Below are 21,937 nucleotides of genomic sequence, written 5' to 3'. Positions count from 1 at the left end.
TTTCCTTTATTAGTAGTGTTTTTATGTGTGTTTCATGTTAAAGAAATAATAATCTACCCTAGAATTAGAAAATGTTCCCCTTTATTTTCTTCCAAAAGTTTGCTTTTTGTATCTAAGTCTTTAATTCCTCTGGAGGGTGTGTGCTGTGCCTGTATATGAGGGGGGTGAGTATATGTGAGTTTGCGAAAGTAAGAATTTTGTCTTGTTTTCTACAGTATAACTTATTGTTCAATAACTGTTTATTGCATAATCTCTCATTTGACCATGGACATTTTTTACCCATTATATATTCTAGAACCATCTTACTCTCTATATGTATCCCATAACGTCATGTTATAAACCTCAAAAATACACAATACAAACTTATTTTAACAAAGATATATTACTGTATGATATACTTTTAAAATACTTTTTGTAACAGAAGTTTTTTTGGTGAAAGGAGACAAAAAACAGTGAACACTCATGTGCCTGTTTCCCAACCCCAGCCACCACCAGCGCTTGGCTAATTCCCGTCCATTCAATGCTTACCCCTGCCTTATATCTCATATGTCCATATTGATTTTGAAGGAAATCCTGGCTTCCGTGTGCTTAATAGCAATGCTTTTAGGGATAAAATTTTCACATACACTCTGCCCTATTTCTGGATTCTGCTTCATTTGTATATTAGACCATCTCCATGCCAATAAAACACTAAATTAGTTACAATAGCTTCATACGCTGCATTAACTGTTAAAGTAATTGCTTTTCTGTAGGGTCCAGCCCTACTGGGCCTGTGGGTGAATTTTCTCCTCCTGTGCAGAGATGAGAGATTGTAGAAATAAAGACACAAGACAAAGAGACAGAAGAAAAGACAGCTGGGTCCGGGGGACCCCTACCACCTAGACGCGGAGACACGTAGCGGCCGCGAATGGCTGGGCGCGCTGATATTTATTGCATGTAAGACAAGGGGGGCAGGGTAAGGAGGGTGAGTCGTCCAAGTGATTGATAAGGTCAAGCAAGTCACACGTTCATGGGACAGGGGCCCTTCCCTTATAGGCAGCCGCAGCAGAGCGGGAAGGCAGCACACGTCAGCGTTTTCTTCTCTACACTTACAAGAAAGACCAAAGGCTTTAAGACTTTCACTATTTCTTCTACCGCTGTCTACTACGAACTTCAAAGAGGAACCAGGAGTACGGGAGGAGCATGAAAGTGGACGAGGAGCGTGACCGTTGAAGCACAGCACCACAGGGAGGGGTTCAGGCCTCCGGATGACTGCGGGCAGGCCTGGGTCATATCCAACCTCGCACAAGAAGCTGGTGGAGCAGAGTGTTCCCTGACTCCTCCAAGGAAAGGAGACTCCCTTTCGCGGTCTGCTAAGTAACAAGTGCCTTCCCAGGTACTGGCGTTACCACCTGACCAAGGAGCCCTCGAGCGGCCCTTATGCGGGCGTGACAGAAGGCTCACCTCTTGTCACTTCTCACAATGTCCCTTCAGCACCTGACCCTATACCTGCCGGTTATTCCCAGGTTATATTAGTAATGCAACAAATGGTAATATTAAAAGCTAATGATTAATAATGTTTATACTAATGATTGATAATTGTCCATGATCATCTCTATATCTAATTTGTATTATAATTCTTCTTTATTCTAACATTTGCTTTATTATACTGCTACAGTTTGTGCCTTCAGTCTCTTGCCTTGGCACCTGGGTAATCCTTCGCCCACACTTTTCCTCATTCTTCAACATTTCTTAACTATTCTTCCACATTCCATATTGGCAAGAGTCATCTTGCCAAAGTCTATAATACCCTATTAGAATTTATGTTGTAATTGCTTTTAATTTATATTTTAAATAAGGGAGAATTGATATTCTTATGATTTTGAGTCTCTTCATCCATGGGTATAGTTCAGCTTTCTAATTACTCAATTCTTCTTGCCTTTCAGTAATGTTTGGTAATCAACGACAAAAAAGCCTTTTAAAACATTTTTATTTTTTGAGATGGAGTTTCATTCATGTTGCGCAGGCTGGAGTACAATGGCACCATCTCGGCTCCCTGCAACCTCTGCCTCCCAGGTTCAAGCGATTCTCCTGCCTCAGCCTCCTGATAGCTGGGATTACAGGCGCCCACCACCACACCCGGCTAATTTTGTATTCTTAGTAGAGACGGGGTTTCACCATGTTGGTCAAGCTGGTCTCAAACTCCCGACCTCAGGTGATCCACCTGCCTCGGTCTCCCAAAGTGCTGGGATTACAGGTGTGAGCCACCGTGCCCGGCCTATAACTTTTGCTAGATCAAATCTATGTCAGTTACAGTTTTTGTCGTTATTGGAAATTTTGTATCTATCATTTTTCCTTTCCATTTAAAAAAATGTATTATGGCATGCTGCAATGCCAATTATTTTATGAGTTGCTTTTAAAATCCTGCAATCTTGCTGAACTTTCTTATTCATTATAGTTGTCTTTCCATAGATTCTCTAGGGTTTTCTATGAGGCAATGTATCACTCTTTTTCAATTATCATGCCTAGTATTTGTTTTTCTTGCTATATTACATGGTTAAGGCCTTCAGTCCAAGGTGGAATAGGAATAATGATAGCAGCCATCTTTGCCTTATTTCTGATTTTAATAGGAATGCTTGCGCATTTTCATCATTACACACGATGTTGCCCTACTTTAATGACTTATATCAAATTAAAAGAGATATCTTCTATTACTAGATATAGATCATTATTTTTATTTATAATCAGAAGTGAATGTTTAATTTTAGTGAATGATTTTTCTGCCTCTATTGAGATAAGACAATTTTTCTTTAGTTAATATGGTATACAAATAGATTTTTATTGCTGGGACAAACTCTACTTGACTATAATGCATTCATTTTGGACAAACACTGCTCAGTTTCATTTATCTAGGATTGTTTTCATCTGTGTTCATCAGAGAGGCTGGTGAATATCTTCGAGGGTGGACATTTGGCAGCCCATTCTCAAATATTGTGATCAGGAATTAGAGATGTATCCTGGTTATTAGAGATGTATCCTGGTTGTGTCAAAGATGGAATTTGCACTTGCCCTTCTGTTTCCTCTTATTGCACTTGGGTAATTTCTGTGAACAGTCATTCTACTAGTGAAAACCTTGTATTTATTTTTCTTTTTAGTGCTATTTGTCTCAGGTTTCAATATAAGTATTTCACATAATGGTAAAAGTGGTGTGAAACTTTTCTCAATGTTCTATGAGAGTTGAAATAGAAGTATACATTCTTTGAATATTTGAAACGATTTACTGGTGAAGTGGTCTGTACCTGGCTCATTTATGAGAAGATTGCACTGTGAGAGCTTTCTCAATTAGCTGAGTTTGTGTATTATCACATTTGCATTTCCAACTCTTGGCAGGGTGCCTGGCTCAACGGAGGCACTTGCTGTGTGTTGTGTTCGTTGTCCAGAAGGCTGTAGCCCACCTGCAAGCACAGGGACATCCTCACTGCACTTATTATTGCCTAAATTCCCCCAATTATATAAGTTTGACCTGGAGTTTTAAAAAGCCATTGTCACCTGTGAAATGGTAACAGTTCATAAAATAGTAACATACTGAGATTTATTAGTCACTTTACCATCAATGTGAATGAATTGCTGAGATACTTTCCCGATTCTTGAAATTAAAATATAAATGGAGTGAGGAGAGATAGATTAGGGTGGTAATTGTCAAAGAGGTGGGGGAAGAAGAGAAGAGAGAGAAACAGAAGAGAGTGAGAGGAAGAAAACGCAATGTCTATGGGGTCAAATAAGGTTTGGTAACAATTAGAGAACGACTCAACAATGAAATCATCAAATATCAACTTTGCTTATTTCACAGTTTCACCTGGAATTAACCCTAATGCTATATGGCATGGATTTCTTGATTGAGTAAGACAAATATTTTCTCCAGGCATCTTCCATTTCAGCCGTTTTTGTTTTCTAAATGTCCTTCTGTTTCTGGTTTCCAAAATCCTCGTCATTCTATGCTTTATGGTGACTAAGCATTTTTTTCCTACTGTCCTGTTTTATTAGAGTCAGACTGCTTAACTTTCCAGAACATGTTTGTTTGTTTGTTTGTTTGTTTTTAAATGGAGTTTTGCTCTTGTCGCCCAGGCTAGAGTACAGTGGTGCGATCTCAGCTCACTGCAACCTCCACCTCCCAAGTTCAAAGGATTCTCCTGCCTCAGCCTCCCGGGTGGCTGGGATTGCAGGCATGTGCCACCACACTCAGCTAAGTTTTGTATTTTTAGTAGAGATGGGGTTTCACCATGTTGGCCAGGCTGTCTCAAACTCCTGACCTCAGGTGATCCACCTGCCTCGCCTCCCAAATTGATGGAATTACAGGCATAAGCCACTGCACCCGACCCAGAGCATGATTTTTTAAAGACAGGTTATGATAATTCCCAATGAAATTTTATCCTAAGTTGGAAGATTTTTAAAAGGAATATAACACTGGAATTTTTAAAGATATGCGTCCTACTGAAAAAAAAAAAAGGTATTGTTTTCATTTTATTGAGTTACTATTTCCATCAGATTCTTTTCTAAATAAAATGCTTAAATGTATTTAATCTGGTTAACTTTGGAAGCACAATACAGTTATTTAAAGGACAGAGAATAGTGGTATTCCCAAGGATATTACACTGAGAAATCTATAAACAGGGGAGTGAGCACTGGGGTGGAGTGCTGTCTGGTCTGGGCTTTTGTGTGATATAAGCAATGCATGAAGTTCTTACCACAATTGACCTCATGAACGCACATTGATTTATTGGATTATTCAGGTCACCAAGAGCAGTGATGGCTCTAAGGAAACAGGATGCAGGAGAGGGTCCTCTTCACTAACAAGATAGTCATTTACAATGAAAATTAGGTGAATACTGATTTGCCTTTTGGTGTCCTTGTTGGAGCATCAGAGGACTGCATGGGTCATGATGGGAGAAAGTGAGCTGGAGTCAGAGGGAAGCTTCAGTGGCTGAGTGATCTAGTGACCCGGCAAGGCGAGGTTTTGGATGAATCATGTGCTGGGCATCTACTCTCTGGGCCTCCAGGTCCCTGCTCCACCCTTCTCTCCAAAGGGTAACCCACATGCTCCTCCTCAATGCGGCTTTTTATGGAGGCACAGTGAGAAGAGTGGGGTTGGGCTGCTGATTCCTCTGGCTGCATCCAGGGACCTTGGTTTGACTGCATGCCTCTGTCAAGGCCACAGTTTTCTCTAGGTAGATCTCATACTGTTGTAACGTAATTGGATCCCTCATTTTCCCTAACAGATTTCCCCAAACCCCTTCCATGCCATCTATCTATCTCACAGTTATCTATCATCTATGTCATTTGTCTATATATGATTTAGTTATCGTTTATCTGTCATCAATCAATCAATAATCTGTCATCGATGTATCTCCATTTTTGCGCAGACCCTTCAAAATAGCTTCTTCACTGAATTCTCTCAATTCCTCCATTAAGTGTAACATCTATAGCATCTGACTGACGGTCGTTGGTACCAGAAATGGCCCCAGCAAACAAACCCTCTAAAAAGACTTCTGGCATTGGTTGCTCCTACAGTGGAGAAGTATACAGATAGCTTTGCAGGAGATGAGGCCCTGGTACGCGGTTCCACACGGTAGCACCAGCTTCTCAAATTGTCCTCAGTGGTGGCATGAGAGGAAGTGCAGATGCAGGGACGAGGGATGGGATCAAAGGGCAATAGTCCTGGTTGCTTTGACACCAAAAGTGAGATCAGGATTGTGAGGCCAGCTGGCTGTTTCTGGTGACTCTAGACATTGTATACAGAGAAAAGGAGAAACTGGAGATTGTGAGGATTATTATTATTGATTAGTATTACGTGTGTTTTACTCAGCGCACACTCAGACAGTGAGAAAGCCTGGCAGCTTGGTGGGAGCTTCTCACTTCCTAGTCATGGCAGATGTGGCTGAGCTCTGCCTGATGTATGGGCTGTGGAGTTGTAGCTTCTATGAAGGCGCAGCCCCACGGCCGTCACTCTCAGGTAATGGCTGGTTGGGGAGAGGTGGGAGACCGAGACATGTAAGAGACTAAGAAGTTTTAAACCTCCAATTCTCCCTGAACTTGTCTTCAGGCAACTGCTTCTCCAGGTATAAATGCCCTTCAGAGAATACACCTGCGGAATCTGCTCACAAACAGGTGCACGTCCCTCTCGGCTGTAAGCCCTACCACCCCAATTGCCACCAGGCGCATAACGCGATTAGATCCCAGCACAGCCCAGATGGAGAAGCACAAATCCTTGTTTTGGAGGAGATAGTCTGTCTACCAAGAGAATTACAGGTCTTGCCAATGTACATCTGCTGGGGCCTGGGGAGCATTATGGGATGCCTTCGAAGGCTGTTAGACTAATAAAAATCAAATGGAAGCAGTGATTGGGCTGTATTTATTGACGTGGGTATAAATATTCAGGATTTGGAATGTAATATGTTGGCTTGAGTCTACCAGGTTGGCTGAGTGAAGCCTGGACTCAATGGTGACCTGGAGTCAAGGAGGCTCAAATTCTGGAATTTCTCCATCCAACGGCCCAGGAAAAATGGGGAAGTTAGAATGGGCCTATTAGGGGCAACCTGCTTACCTACCTTCTAATGAGGTCTCTTCTCCTCCTCCTCCTTCTTTACCTCCTTTCTAGTGGGGCCTGGATGGCTATCCCTTACCCGAAGTGTGATGTGGTGTGTACTGTCAGCCAGATGTTCTAACCTCCTCCTTCTTTACCTCCTTTCTAGTGGGGCCTGGACGGCTATCCCTTACCCGAAGTGTGATGTGGTGTGTACTGTCAGCCAGATGTTCTAACCTCCTCCTTCTTTACCTCCTTTCTAGTGGGGCCTGGACGGCTATCCCTTACCCGAAGTGTGATGTGGTGTGTACTGTCAGCCAGATGTTCTAACCTCCTCCTTCTTTACCTCCTTTCTAGTGGGGCCTGGACGGCTATCCCTTACCCGAAGTGTGATGTGGTGTGTACTGTTAGCCAGATGTTCTAACCTCCTCCTTCTTTACCTCCTTTCTAGTGGGGCCTGGATGGCTATCCCTTACCCGAAGTGTGATGTGGTGTGTACTGTCAGCCAGATGTTCTTTCCTCCTCCTTCTTTACCTCCTTTCTAGTGGGGCCTGGATGGCTATCCCTTACCCGAAGTGTGATGTGGTGTGTACTGTCAGCCAGATGTTCTAACCTCCTCCTTCTTTACCTCCTTTCTAGTGGGGCCTGGAGAGCTATCCCTTACCCGAAGTGTGACGTGGTGTGTACTGTCAGCCAGATGTTCTTTCCTCCTCCTTCTTTACCTCCTTTCTAGCGGGGCCTGGACGGCTATCCCTTACCCGAAGTGTGATGTGGTGTGTACTGTCAGCCAGATGTTCTTTCCTCCTCCTTCTTTACCTCCTTTCTAGTGGGGCCTGGATGGCTATCCCTTAACCGAAGTGTGACGTGGTGTGTACTGTCAGCCAGATGTTCTAACCTCCTCCTTCTTTACCTCCTTTCTAGTGGGGCCTGGACGGCTATCCCTTACCCGAAGTGTGACGTGGTGTGTACTGTCAGCCAGATGTTCTTTCCTCCTCCTTCTTTACCTCCTTTCTAGCGGGGCCTGGACGGCTATCCCTTACCCGAAGTGTGATGTGGTGTGTACTGTCAGCCAGATGTTCTTTCCTCCTCCTTCTTTACCTCCTTTCTAGTGGGGCCTGGAGAGCTATCCCTTACCCGAAGTGTGATGTGGTGTGTACTGTCAGCGAGATGTCCCAGTCAGCTGGCAAGGAGCCTCCTCTTGAGTGAGTTTTGTTGGCCTGTGTCTTTCAAGGACACACATTTCCTTGCCTGTTCATCTGAAGTGGTGGAATTTATGAGTACACAGTGGTTCCTAATGTCCCCTAACCACCCTGTCAATGTCTGTGGGATCTATGGAGAGGTCCACTGTCATTCCTCCCATCAGTCATTGGTGTCTCCTCTTGTTCCAGATTAGTCCGGCTAGAGGTTTATCCACTTTGTTCAGCCTCTCAATCAGCTCTTGTTTTCATGATTTTCTCTCTTGTTTTTGTATTTTCTATTTTATTGACTTAGGATTTGTCCAGTACTTGTTTTCCCTCTGCCTACTTGGGGCTACTGGGAAGCAGGAGCGGGAGGCGGGAGGCAATGGGAAGAGCAAAGTCCCCACCTGGCCACGGCTCCCACTGGGCTTCCTTCTCTGGGCTGCAGGAACTTCTCCTTTCCCTTTCCCCTTCCGGCCAAAGAGTAGTGAGAACCCCCCACCATCCTCAGCCCTGAGATCCTGCCTCACCCCTTGCTGCCATTCCTAACTCTGCCCACATGGTTAGAAATGCCCCTTCATTACACCCCCTTTACTCAGTCAGTGTGGTGTGCTGTCTCCTGCTGGGTCTTGTCTGCAGATACACATTCTTGTCATTTATTTCCGAATTTTAACACATTCTTCAAATTTTTTTTTTTTTTTTTTTTTTTAGATGGAGTCTCACTGTCGCCCAGGCTGGAGTGCAGTGGCTGGATCTCAGCTCACTGCAAGCTCCGCCTCCCGGGTTCCCGCCATTTTCCTGCCTCAGCCTCCCAAGTAGCTGGGACTACAGGTGCCCGCCACCTCGCCCGGCTAGTTTTTTTTGTATTTTTAGTAGAGACGGGGTTTCACCGTGTTAGCCAGGATGGTCTCGATCTCCTGACCTCGTGATCCGCCCATCTTGGCCTCCCAAAGTGCTGGGATTACAGGCTTGAGCCACCGTGTCCGGCCACATTCTTCAAATTTTTAAAAAGACTTGTAGGGAACGTGTGAACATGTTCTTCTGCCACGGATCTGTGGCTAAAATTAAGCTGGTTTGGTAAAGTCAGTTTGAAATTGTGGGCCTGGAAAACCGCTGGCCTTATTTTATAAAGAGATCTTATAAAATTGTAGTGTTCATTGGGATTATTCTTTGATCTGTGTTGATAATTCAAGATGTTTACCACTTAATCTCCTAAGTGAAGGCTTTGTGAACACTAATTTCATTTGCTTTGGCTGCAGATTGCTAATTGATTCTAAGTTGAGCAAGAAACTTATACAGAAGGCAGAATTTGTAAAAGTCAGGGAAAATGCCAGTCATCAAAAAATTCTTTGTGCCAATGACTGGACCTGGCCTCAGAAGACAAAAATGGGATTAAAGCGTGGTCCCTGCTCTTCAGGAGCTTGTAACGAAGTGGAGGATACTTTTGTAAGTAAATAATAGTACAAATAAGTCTGTGATGAGAAGTATAATAGAAGCAATAAACAAACACTACAGAGGCACAGAACCTTCACAAGTAAAGTGCTCTTGTCGTATGTAGTAGCAAAATAATCCCTCCCAATGCCAAAGATTTCTGTATCCTAATTCCAAGGACTGGTGGGTACATTACCTTACAAGGCAAAGAGGAATCAAAGTTGCAGGGAATTAATGTGGGAATTAATGTTGCTAATTAGCTGACCTTAAGGTAGGGAGGTGGTCATGAATTATCTGGGTGGGCCCGGTATAATCACAGGGGTCCTTTGAAACAGAAGAAGGAGGTGTGAGAAGAGAGTCAGAGAGAGATGACTCTGGAAAGCTGGGCAGAGAGACGCAACGTTGCTGGATTTGAAGATGAAGGAAGGGGCCATGGCCTTAGGAATTTAATGGCCTCTAAAATCTGGAAAAGGTAAGGGAATGAAGTCTCCCCTAGACCCTCCAGAAAGGAAGCAGCTCTGCTGACATCTTAGCTTTATCCCCACGAGACCCATGTGAGCCTTCTCACCTACTGAACCACGGGGAGATACACATATGTGGTCATAAGCCATTATATCAGGCTTGTTATGCAGCAATTGGAAACCGATACACTGTATCTGGGAAGGAGAGAGAAAGTCACTGCAGGCAAGTGGACTAGGGAAGGAAAGAGCAGGGGTGTGGAGAAACAACAGAGCCAGATGTGGACCTGGGTCAGATGTAAGAGGGCCTTAAGAACCACGCCGGATTTTCGCCTTTACTCTGTAAAGCGGAAAAAGAGTGAGTGAATTTTTTTAGCACAGCAGCGACATTCTTGGTTTTGTCTTAAAGACGTGGTATTACCAAGTCTGGGGCAGACTGTTGGGAGTGATTGGGAGACATAGATTCTTCTGTTTTACCTGAGTGATGTCTTCATATTGAGGCTTTTATTTGAATCCTGGAATAAAGGACCTGTGCCTATTTGTATGTGGGGCCACATGGTGTAAAGGCCCCACCATCTTCCGTGGTGGCTCACAAGGCCTCGAGCTTGCCGGAGTGTTGGGGCCACTCTCTGGCCCAGTCAGCCATACTTCATCATGAGTTAATATCAGCTCAACAACTCACTCCAAAGCCAATTCTTTGTTATTTGTTTTAACAACCTGCTGTTTTGAATTATCTCTCTAGTTTCTGTCATTAATGTAAATAAGCATAGACTGCATGATTGATTACATTGATTGTGGAAGAATTGGTCATTAAAATAGCAAACTATAAAAGAAAGATGAAACTAAATCTCCACCCTCTCCTCCTCCTAAATGTGCAAATTCTAAAACCAGTTCCTTACCCCAAATTCTCAAGCTGTGGGGCTCTAGGTTCTGGGATAAGGGAGGTTTGGAAAACGCTGGTTAAAAAAGCTTGTTTAACTGGGGATCTCTTATGAGGCGAGTATGCTAACAACCCAAGAGGCTGCTAGGCTTACTTTGCAATAGAACCCTTTTGTTCAGAATGTATTTTGAGACGTGTGTTCCTCCAAATGCAGGAGGTGAGGAAGGAGGTGAGGAAGAAGAGCGCTCCCCATGGCGCTGGGAGGCCTCGTTTTCAGACCCGTTTATGGCTCCAAGAAGCTCAGTGACAAGAGTGAGAGGCTTTGAGTTCCGCATTGTCAGTTTCTAGGCTCGGTGAAACTGATTCATGACCCTTGATGCTGTGATTCTTTAAAATCCATTAGGAATGACCTTGTTTCACATATCAGTGGATAATCACCAGTTATTGACTAATTAGTGATTAGGTTTTTCGTCAGATTGTTTTGTAGTCAGTCATGTTATTGCTGCATATAGTTGCTAAGTAATATTACAGCTATCCTCGAACTTGATGCCTAGAACGTGAATGTAGGGTATCTAAACAAGGAGGTTACCTTGGTCGTGGAAACTAGAGTTTGAGATGCCTTCCTATACAGATTCTAATCCTTCTAGCAAGCTCAGAATTGTGGGAAATGTGCCTCAGTGACAGAGAGAGGCCACAGTCTTGTGGAGATGAACATACTAAACTCACATGGCTAGTTGAGGTTTCTGTGTGTAAATCTGCTGATCTTATTAAATCTTGCAACTTTGAATGAAAAATGAATTTTTATTTAATAGTCTCTGGACATTTGTTCTAGAATATGGGTTTTAATACTCATTGGATGTTGTGAAGGATCTAATCTCTCCACAAATAAGTAAATTTACAAAAAAGTAAAGATAATTGTTAGTGAGAAAAAGGAGATCGCTAAACCAGAAATGTAAGGTTTCATAAGGTGTGTGCATGACTGTGTCTACCCACATATATTTCTGGATTATATATGTATACATGTAAGCATATTAGGCATATTCAGCAAAACACACTTGAAAAAATACATTAAAGCGTTAGGAAGGGCTAAGTCTGAAGTAGAATTATAAATGATGTTTCTTCTCTTCTTCCTTGCCTTTCTCAAATTATCTAAAGTGAGCACACTGTTTTTGTAACCAGGGGAAATAAAGATTTGTTTAAAAAGCCAAGTTAAAAAAATCAGGCCGGGTGCGGAGGCTCCCGCCTGTAATCCCAGCACTTTGGGAGGCCGAGGCGGGCGGATCACGAGGTCAGGAGATCGAGACCATCCTGGCAAACATGGTGAAACCCCGTCTCTACTAAAAATAAAAAATAAAAAAAAGTTAGCCGGGCATGTTGGCGGGCACCTATAGTCCCAACTACTCGGGAGGCTGAGGCAAGAGAATGGCTGAACCCGGGAGGCGGAGCTTGCAGTGAGCCGGGATTGCACCACTGCACTCCAGCCTGGGTGACAGAATGACACTCCACCTCAAAAAAAAAAAAAAAAAAAAAAGAAAGAAAGAAAGAAAGAAAGAAAGAAAAAAAAAAAAAGAAAAAAAATTCAAGGGTACTTTCCTGTATGTATGGCTCATGCTTTTATTGATTGAGGACAAACAATCTACCATTGCATATTAGATAGGAGGGCCTTTCTCTTACCGCTCTTCAATCCACTTACCTGTTGAGGCTGTAGAAGCCAGGACAGGTCAGCTGTTTGTGCACGTGCTATTCTGCTATTTCCATTGTATTCATCTCTGAACTTTGATAGGAAAAGTAATTCTGCTGCTCTGAAATTCACATAATAATTCCATTTTAGGCCAGTCGAATCTTAAAAATAAGTAGTGATCAATAAAACCTAGACAAATGATTTTAATTCTTGGGGGTCTCATTAGATTGGGAATGTGTGTTGGTTTCATGTGTCAACTTGACTAGAAGATAGTACCCTATTATTTAATTAGATGCACATCTAGGTATTGTGTGAAGGTACTTTATAGATGCGGTTAACTTTTAAGATTTCCCTGGATGTTGTGGGCGAACCTCACCCAATCATTTGAAGGCCTTGAGAGCAAAACCGGATGATTCCCGGAGAAGAATTTCTGCATCATGCCTGCAGCATCAACTCCGTGTTGAGTTTCCAGCCCGCCAGCCTGTTCTACGCATTTTAGATTTGCCAATCCCCACAATAATGTGAGCCAATTCCTTCAAATAAATATCTCCTTCTCTCTCTTTCTTTGTGGGAGTGGGTGTGTGTATATTAATAAATAATATACAACGCTATATTGGTTCATTTTCACACTGCTCTAAAGAAATACCCAAGACTGGGTAATTTATAAAGGAAAGAGGTTTAATTGATTCACAGTTCCCTGTGGCTGGGGAGACCTCAGGACATTTACAATCATGGCAGAAGGGGAAGCAGGCACCTTCTTCACAATGCAGCATGTGAAGGAGAAACTGTCAAACACTTATAGAATCATCAGCTCTTGTGAGAACTCACTCATTATCACGAGAACAGCATAGAGAAAATTGCCCCCATGATCTAATCACCTCCTCCCTCCACATGTGGGGATAGAAGGTCCCTCCCTGGACAAGTGGGGATTTTATTTTGAGATGAGATTTGAGTGGAGACACAGAGCCAAACGATATCAAACACACAATGTATATAACATTATATAGCAGATTTCTAAAAATGCAGAAGTAGCTTTGGAATTGGGTAATGGGAAGTGACTGAAAGAAACTTGAGGTGCATGCTTTTAAAAGCCTAGAAGAGACTTGGTAGAAGTATGGATATTAAAGGCAATTTTGGGGATAAGAAATTACCTGTTGGGTACAATGTGCACTATTTGGGTAATGGGTACATTCACTAAAAGCCCACTTCACCACTGTGCAATATATCCATCCAGGTAAAAAGAAATGCACTTGTACCTACTAAGTCTATTCAAAACAATAAATACAGGCAATTTTGATGAGGTCTCAGAAGGAAGGGAAGAAGACAGTGGAGAAAATTTCCATTGTCTTGGAGAACACATATTGTCATCATGATCAGAACGTTGCTAGAGATGTGAGCGTTAGAGGTGCTTTTGGTGAGAATGTAGAATAAAATTAGAAACAAGTTATCGGATGCTGCAGGAAAGGTGAGCCTCTTAAAAAATGATAGAAATTTTGGCTAAGTTGTGTTTTACCATTGGATGGAAAGAGAACTAGGAAGTGATGAACTTGGATATGTAACTGAGGGAATTTCTAAGCAAACTGTGGCCTGATTTCTTCCTTTGTGCTTATAGTAAAATGGGGGAGGAAAGAGATACCTTGAGAAAGGAACTGTTAGCAATAAGGAACCAGCATTTGATGATGTGGAAAATTCTCAGCCTGTCCGTATTGCCAGAAATGCTGAGAGTCAAGGGTGAGGTCGGACAGCCTTTGGTGGAAGAGATTAGGCATGTGACTACTGGGTCTACACAGCCATCTCAGCAGACGCCAGGAACAGGGCTGGGCTGCTCAGAAAGATCTGTGTAGAACCCTTCTAGGGTTCCACAAAAAGGAATTCGCCTGTCCAGTGGTGCTGGGAGGTTCTCTGCTGAGACATCCACAGGCCCAGAGGACAGAGCATGGGATCACAGAGGATTATTTAGACCTAGTAGAAATTGCTCTGCTGAGTTCTGAACTTGCTTGGGACAAGCGACTCTTTTATTCTGTCTCTTTCACTCACTTGGGGATGGAAATGCTTTCCCGTATTTGACCACCGTTGTCTTTGGGAAGCAGGTAACTTGCTTTCCAGTTTCACAGGTGCATAGATGGAGAGGAGCGTTGCTCCACTGTGGCTCAGACCCAGAGTTTCATCCATACCTATTCAGAAGATGAGATCTGGGGCTTTTGAGTTGATGGTATTTAGATGCTATTTTAGACTTAGAATTGATGCTGGAATGGGTTATGACTTTTGGAGAAGTTGGGATGGGATAAAAGTATTTTGCACACGGGACAAACGTGCACTTGTGGGGGCAGCAGGGGGAATCCACAGGTTCGAGTTGTTTTGCCCCACAATTCATGTCTCTCTAGAATCTTGTAATGTGACCTTATTTGGTAATAGAAAATCGGTTTTGTTTGTTTGTTTGTTTGTTTTTCAGATGTAATTAGTTAAGATGTGGCCATACCGGCCTAGTGGGCCCTAAATCCAGTGAGACTGGTATCCTTATAAGAAGACGGAGACACGGGGAGAAGATGGCCCCGTGATACCAGAAGCACACTGGAGTGATGCATCTGCAAACCAGGAAACATCAAGCAATGCTGGCAACACCATGAGAAGAGACAAGGGAGGACCCTTCCCTAGCACTTCAGAGGGCAGACGGCCCTTCTGGCACCGTGACTTGGGACTTCTAGCTTCCAGAACCCTGAGAGAATACGCCTGTGGTTTGAAGCCACCCGGTCTTTGCCAGTGTGTCATGGCAGCTCTAAGAAACCAACCCAGCGTGGTTATGCATTTTCCTTAAGTCCAGATCTTGGCTAACAGGAAGTGGCAAGAAAATAAGGAAAAGCCCACTCTCTCTCTCTCTCTCTCTCTGGCCAGGATGGTGTCTCCTCCCACGTGGAGAAGGAGAGCTGCTCCTTCTGCCATTACTGCCATTACTGCTAATGAAAAGTGAAATGACAAGTGAGGAGTGAGAAAATCGGATGGCCCCTGGTGGGCACACGCTGTGGGACTCGCTAGCCAGTGTAAGGAGCTCGGAGAGGTGTGACAGCGCTCCCCAGAGAGGACGGTTCTCCAGATTTTGAGAAAGGCACGTCTTCTCTGGTCATCTCTAGTTTCAGACCCAGAGAAAAGCCCGGTTCTTGGCTGGTATTTAAGCTCCTCATTTTTGTCACATTGCTTTCTCACTCTAATGGTCTTGATCAAGTTTTCACCCTGTGAGAGTCACACGCGGGAGGAATGGGATGGAGCGCTCAGCCGTTCACAGAGCCCAGCCCTGCCTCCCTCTGCTTGGTGTGCTTACTCTTGGCAAGATGCAGCTTCCTGTTCAGAGAAAAAGGACTTAAAAAGGATCGTAAAATGGGCTCCCAAGGCTCCTTGAATAGCAAATAGCTTTTAAAAGACAACACTTTAATGGCCTATGAGTATCCAAGTCAAAAACAAAAGTATTGAATATCCCTTTAAATGTGTATGAGTTTAAAAAGCAAGATGGGAATAGATTTGGCAAAGTTTCTTCTGGATTTTATAGAATTCAAAATGCTCAAAAAATTTTTACCTATACGCCCACACACAACTGCAAAACTTTTATAAACGACGTGGGGAGATAACAAAAATGATACTGTGCAAATCCAAACAGTATGCAGCTTCTGCACTGCTGTGCCTGATGGAAATATTTCTCTCTTTTATGAGCGTCTCTCTGTGCGTGGAGAAGGAGGAAAGATGGGCGTATGAGGCAGGGAGGGGAGAAAGGAGGAAGAGAAGCCTATTCCGGGCTTCATGGCCGTTCTCAGTACTCACTCGTGTGCCCTCTAAATGGAACCATTTGCTGTACATTTTGAATTGCTAACATTTGGTAGACTAGGGGACAATGGATTTTTGCGTAAACTATGAATTTTATGACAATGAATTAGCATGTTCATTGAACAGAAAGTAAACAAAGCTTAGTACAAAATCGGTTCAGTAGATAACCTAACTCTTCTGCTGCTTAATGAAGTGTTGGTGATGAAACCAAAACAAATAGCTTTATGCTTTGTAAAGCACAGGGAAACGTACTTTCGTGTTTAATTACTGTGTGGTTATGACAAGGCTGGTACCTGCCTGAACCATAAGTGACAAAGTTTGCAGCAGCCGCTCCTGCTTCAGCAGACTGGGTGTTGAACTAACCAGTTACAGCACTGGCATTAGAACAGAGAGGGAAAATGGACATGCAAATATAGTCAGTTCTGACGAACCTCCAACATCTGTGAAGCACCTACTGCGTGTGTGCCAGGCACTGGGGATATGGCACAATGAGATGGGGGCATTTGCATTGTCCAGAACTCTAGGGAGGGTAGGGAGGATGAGGCGTGACTGTCTTAGTTGTTTTGTGATGATGAATTTCGTGTCACCTTGACCGGACCAGGTTAGTTCAGATATTTGGCTAACCTTTATTCTGGGGGTTTCTGTGAGGGTGTTTTGGATGAGATGGGCATTTAAATTGGTAGACCGTGTAAAACAGATCCCCCCCCCCCAAGTGGGTGAGCACCATCCAATCTGAGGAGGCCTGAACAAAACAAAAGGCAGAGGAGGGGATTTGTTCTCTCTGCCTCACTTCTTGAGCTGGGGCATGGTTCTTTTCCTGTCATCTTTTTAGGCCATCTGCTCTCCTGGTTCTCAGACCTTCAGACTTAGGCTGGACCCACACCACTGGCTCTGTTGGGCCTCCAGCGACTTCTACAACTGTGCGAGCCAATTTCTTATAATGGCCCATGTCCCCCACCTGGGTTCTGACTGTCTGGAGAACCCCAATTAATACAGATTTCTAAGGAGACACCGAGGCAAGAATTTGAGGACTACTAGTTGAATAGGAGTGATCCAGGAAGCATGGCTAGGAAGGAGAGCGACAGAAATGAGACAGGGAAAGGAAGGAAGTCAGCCAAGGCTCACTGGCACTGTGGGCAACGGGCCACACTGGGAAATGTTATGAAACGGAAGCTGATGTTCGTCTGCCTGAGGATGAGGGAGGTGGGCCAGTCATCTTCCAGCTCTCTCCCACTTCATTGCCTGAGAGCTGCTCCTGGGAGCATTAACTCCTCAGCCCTTCTGGCCTCTGCTGTGCAGATCATGAGACGCCTTCACAGGGAGCACGGCAGGCTCTTGTAGACGGATGCTCTCCACAGGTCCTGGAAGCTGAGGACTGAGGGCATAAGGGTGAGCATCGAATGGTATCCACTGTCATGACTGAGGGGATGGAGACTGGGCTGGTAACCCAGGCAGAGTTCAGAGGAGGAAGAGTGTTATGGGATAGAGTAAGAAGGGAGAGATTTACGGAGGAGTTGGGGCATTGACTCAGCCTCTGTAAGAGGGGAAGAGGCACGGTGAGCCCGGGTTGTGGAGTGTGTAGTCTCGGAGGCTGCGGAGAGCCTGAGCTGGTGATGAAAGCTGGATCATTGAGGACCGTCTGCTCCGGAATGGCTGCAGTGCAAGCGGATGTTGGCCCCAGTGTGTGCCACGGATGTTGGCCCCAGTGTGCCACGGATGTTGGCCCCAGTGTGCCATGGATGTTGGCCCCAGTGTGTGCCACATGGACAGGGCATCTTGAGCAGAGACACATGAAGTATTTTGGCGTGGCAGAGCCTCTCCCTTGCTCCCCAGCATCCATTCGTTCTAATTTTTTTTTTTTTTTGAGTCAGAGTCTTGCTCTGTTGCCCAGGCTGGAGTGCAGTGGCACAAGCTTGGCTCACTGCAACCTCTGCCTCCTGGGTTCAAGCGATTCTCCTGCCTCAGTCTCCTGAGTAGCTGGGATTACAGGTGTCCGCCACCATGCACAGCTAATTGTTGTATTTTTAGTAGAGATGGGGTTTCGTCATGATGGCCAGGCTGGTCTTGAACTCCTAACCTCAAGCGATTCACCCGCCTTGGCCTGCCAAAGTGCTGAGATTACAGGAGTGAGCCACCATGCCCGGCCCGCAGCATCCATTCTTTCAGCTTCCACAGCAATAGAACTTTCACCTGGGCACATGGCTGAACGAAGCGCACACTTTATTCCCAGCCTGTCTTGTAGCAAGGTGTGGCCATGGGACTAAGTTCCCAGGAAGGGCTGTGAACAGAAATGATGCGAGCACATCCATGCTTTGCCCTTAAAGAAATAGGACGGGCTCTCCAGGTCCCCACCCTTCCTTCCTGGTGGCTCAGATGTGCGGATGGTGCAGAGGCCTGTGAATGAAGCAGCACTTTGAAGGGGGCAGAAAATCAGCGCAGAAGGAACCTGAATCCCTCGACACTTTATGGAGTAGAAGCGCTGACTGTTGTCAACATAACTAAACCCAAATTCTAACTCACAGATTAGGGAAATTAACCTGGTTGTGATACTCAGGGTAAGCTTGGAGCGGGAAGGACACAGGACTCGTGTGGGTGATTCTGTGGCTGGCGTTCTCCTTTACATTGATTGAGCTTATTCATGGTTCTGAGGCTTAGCTCTCAGACGGTTACTCATTTCAGACCTCCATTCTGGTATTTACAAACTGGTATATGGTGACTCGGTGGGGATAATGTTGGTGGAGGGTGTGGGGTGGAGGTGGCTTCAGGGAGGGGAAGACACTGAGATACTTCCTGGGAAAATTCTGAAGGAGGAATGGGGTGTGACCCTGAGTGAGTGAGCACAGCTCCAGAGATGTGCGTGCTTATGTTTCAATGTCTGTTTGAACATCTGGTTATGAAGGGACATCTGGTTGGAAAATAAATTGGGTTGAGGTGCCCTGGTAGAGTTGCAGTAGCAATCCAATATAGCTGATATTCTACAACTAAATTGTCATATTGTATTGATCATTTACAATCTAACCAGATAAAATAGTCTGTATTTGTGGCGTGTACCCAATCAGGGATTAAAATTGAATGCACATTTATCTGAGTAACGTGGGATGCTTATGCTAATGTGAGTGTACGACTTAGGAGTGGGGGCACCAGCTCTGCTTGGGACTCACTTCTTGAACAGAGGCAACCAAAGGGTGTTATCTGTCTGGTTCCTACGGTTGGTTCCAGGCCAGCAAACAACAGGGGGTGCCCCAAGCGGTGCCCCCAGAAACCCAGGCTCCTCTATTAGGTGTTTCATGTGCATGGCCCCCTCTTGTGCACACTTCTCTCGAATGTTCAGAGCAAGGGCATTTGTGCTGAGAATTTGGCTACATTTCATCACAGCTTCCCAGGCACTGTGATGCTTGGCGTGTGCCTGGACCAGGGTAGGCGCTCGGTAAGTGTGTGTGTGGAATAAACGCACGAGTAATTGACTTGGAGCTCACCGTCAACACCTAAGTCATATATTGTTGGCCATCCCACAAATTCGGTAACCATGTGCCTATTAAAAACCAGCTTCTGCAGGAGGAAGTTGGTCCCTAATTGTGTTCGAGGTTTTGTTTTTTAGCTTGAGCGCTCAGAGATGGTCTGTGCTCCGCCCCTGGCCCTAGTCAGCCTCTCTCTGTAGATGAGTATGACGTTCATGTCTTTAGCTAATGTTGGGCAGTGGTTTTGCAACCCGTATGTAATTCATTAGTATGTAAAATGCTATCTGAGCCAAAATAATATACAAGCTGTCTGAAAAGTCTGGAAACAGAGGATAAACTTATTTCAAAGGGTTTATTAGTTAACGTTTTCAAATAATATACTGACTCTATTTTTCCTCAACCTCCAGACATAGGTAAAGTCACTCTAAACTTAAAGCAATAGGTTCACTCTTTAGTCAGAAAAAGTGCAATAAATGTATGATATTTCCCTTGTTTCCAGAATGTTTAGACACTGTAATGTTCTTATTGTAATTTTGTTTTGGATTAACAATAGGATTATTGCTTTAAATTTAGTGATACTTCATCTGAAAAACTAGGCTGTTCAAGAAAAACATATTGAATATGTATTTCTTGATGATGTAAATAACATGATATTTAAAAGTAAGATTTTCATGTGTTGAAAAGTTTTTGTACATCTTGAAATTGATAAGCGCCTTGGAAAGTTTATTTTAAATTCTTTGTTCTGGATTAGTTAAAAGAGAACAAGTGCTTTAAAATTTACTTTCAAGTGTCTACTTATAATATGTTCTGAAATAAAATATAAAGATTGAGGTTTTGGCTTAATCCAAACTTTGCTCTGCAAAAAATATTTTAAAAGGAGAAAATAATAAATCTGAAGTATGAAATAGGGAGAAGTGCATACTATTCTCCATCAAAAATCTGTCTTTGTAATATCCCAAGAAGCCAGCAAGTTCCACATGTTCCATAAACCCACTTTACAGGGGAACTTAATGGGCTGGATTTGCAGCAAGTTAAATGAGACTTTTTTTTTTTAACTGATGTAGTTTTCACAAGCTGATGCCCTTCACTATTTGAGCGAAACCATCTTGGTTTGGATACGTGGATACATTTCACCATCGGCTTTGTGTCAAAAGCCCCTGAATTTGAAAATGAAAGCACCCTTCAGATCTTTGCTTTGGGATGGTGTCATAAACAAATCTGAGTTTTGTTCTCATGGCTTACCATGATCTCTTCCAAACCTTTGATGTATTTATGTCCAAGTTCAAGGATTATATGAGCAGCTCTGAACATTTAATTTTTCATTCCTTTACAGACTGGGTGAGGCTGAGTCCCTGCCTCTAGTTACCACACTGTATGCATAGCCATGATGGTTGAGAGCTGGAATCTTCCTCTGGGAGCCCCTTTAGATAAAAGCTGTTGACTTCGCCTGTGCAAACCTATCATAGGTACACAAAGATAGTGATAATATACTGAGAGTGTGCACAGTTATTAACACGAAGGTCACATTTCTGAAAAGTACCAAGGTTGGCAAATCTGAGGTCTTAGCAAAAAGTGGAGATCAGAGAAAGCCAATAGAAATGACAATAATCCAGTAAAAAAGAAAGCCTGGGATAAATTCGCTTCCCAAATAAATTAGGTTTGTTAATGGAAAAGGCTGCTGGCCCAGTTGATCCTCTCCCGAACCACTCTCTTTCCATTTTTGAAACACTGTTTTCTCCCAAGGCCGACTCACTCACCAGTTTTATTTGTGCAGCCAGCACCTCTTAAAAAGTTTTGAGGCGAACCTTACTAGCTTGAAATGTAATATATTTTATACTTGCATTTTTCTCTAGTTTTGTCTACATAAACCTCAGGGGGGAAAATGCTTATATGTCTTCTTGTCTTTTTAATTAATTATTGCTTGGCTTAGAGATACATTTTTCTCTGCACTTAGTTTCCCTACCTGATGTGTGGCAATTCTGGGGTTGAATTGCTTCTCTTTGTTTGCATTATCATAGACACCTGTCATGTGTGTGTTGGAGGGTGGGCTATGACAACAATGGGATTTTCCTATATTAAGGGACTGACCTGTGTAAACCGAGAAATGTCTTTCTTCAAATATGAAGCCGGATTATCTCAAAGTAATTGCTTGTGAGAATTACTTTAACTCTTCACACTGCTATAGAGCTGTATAATTTACAAACCAGGGTCATATACAGTGTAGCATTTCACATGACTGACCGTAATTCCTTCTTTGGGATGGCACGCCCATTCTGACTGCTAATATCCCCCCTTTCTCCTTTCTTTTCTTCCTTCCCCCTTTCCTCCTTCCCTTTTACTTTTCTTTCCTTCTTTTCTTCCTTTCTTCCATTTTTTGCCTGCCTGTCTTCCTCCCCTCCCTCCTTCCCTCTCTCCTTCCTTCCTCCTTCCTTTCCTCTTTCCTTCTCTCTTTCTGTACTTTCCTCCTTTCTTCTCTTCT

At 43.7% G+C, this 21,937-nt stretch overlaps 1 long non-coding RNA gene across 1 annotated transcript; it reads left to right on the top strand.

Moving 5' to 3' along the window:
* The first annotated feature begins 11,909 nt into the window (after nt 1-11,909).
* Nucleotides 11,910-20,289, top strand: LOC141410188 (uncharacterized). Its single transcript, XR_012434344.1, has 2 exons — nt 11,910-12,708; nt 14,640-20,289. It is a non-coding gene; the product is annotated as an uncharacterized lncRNA (long non-coding RNA).
* The last annotated feature ends 1,648 nt before the right edge of the window (nt 20,290-21,937 follow it).

This window comes from Macaca fascicularis, chromosome 4 (assembly GCF_037993035.2).
Source record: "Macaca fascicularis isolate 582-1 chromosome 4, T2T-MFA8v1.1".
NCBI lineage: Eukaryota > Metazoa > Chordata > Mammalia > Primates > Cercopithecidae > Macaca > Macaca fascicularis.
Note: the sequence above shows the minus strand (reverse complement) of the source record. Positions and strands in the feature narration are given on the sequence as shown.